This window comes from Nestor notabilis, unplaced genomic scaffold (genome assembly GCF_000696875.1).
Source record: "Nestor notabilis isolate BGI_N333 unplaced genomic scaffold, ASM69687v1 scaffold6866, whole genome shotgun sequence".
NCBI lineage: Eukaryota > Metazoa > Chordata > Aves > Psittaciformes > Psittacidae > Nestor > Nestor notabilis.
Window position 1 is genome coordinate 45,489 of NW_009933250.1, and position 920 is coordinate 46,408.

Consider the following 920-nt stretch of genomic DNA (forward strand, 5'->3'; position numbering starts at 1 on the left):
CATAGATAAAACTTTTAACCTCCATATCAATCTGTTACTACAAGAAATGCACATTCGTACGATCTACAGGTGACCTACCTGGCCTAGCAGGAAAGGACCTACTTGCAACTCTCACAAATTCTACCTCATCATGTAATAACCATTCAAGAAGCTACATCTCTGTTGCCTCCTCCTCCTCTCTGTGTGGCTTAGCATCCCACCACAGAGCCAGTGTCACATGCCTACACCTCAACCACTTTGCATTGTCCTGCATCTTAGCTTAGCTTATGGTAAATAGAATCTTGATTTTGCACCAAGTACCATACACCAGCTCTGCTGCAGGGGCAATAACCTCCCACAGCAGCACTGACAAGCCAGCAGGAGAGGTAAATTCTTTGATTCAAAGGACCAGACTGCAAAAGCACTTTTAACAAAGCCCTAAATTGAAAGAGAAAAGCTGGAATTCCAAACCTGACAACAAGCTTAATACAGAAAGGATGAGTTACACAAAATAAATAAAAAGACAGGTAAGCTCCCTTTTTTTATTCATACTAGGACCTTACCTTTCCCTCAGAACCTACCTCTCAGGAGTATGCAAGGAGAAAACAACTTCTATCACAAATAAATACTTCCAATAGCTGCCAATTCCCAGGAAGAGCTCCGAGTTCTAACCTATATGCCCTATAGATCTGAACTATCTGGCTATCTTGTCACTGTCCACTGTGACAGATTGCTACGTAAGTTTAACCACGTTCTTTCCATCAGCTGAGAACAATGCATCTTGTATCCCAGATCTTACACCCTCTGTTTCCTAGCAATTTATTCTAGTCTCCAACCATCCTTTATATCTTATCTTCTCTCTCTTCTGCAATAGTCTGAAAAACTGTCACAGAACATTGCAAAATTCTCTGAGTGACCTGCAATGATCACAATTACTTTCC

At 41.3% G+C, this 920-nt stretch overlaps 1 protein-coding gene across 1 annotated transcript in view; it reads right to left on the bottom strand.

Moving 5' to 3' along the window:
* Window positions 1-920, bottom strand: part of LOC104407482 (nodal modulator 1) — a gene marked incomplete at its 5' end in the record, with an annotated part of 27,819 nt that overhangs the window by 11,708 nt on the left and 15,191 nt on the right. The window lies entirely within an intron of this gene.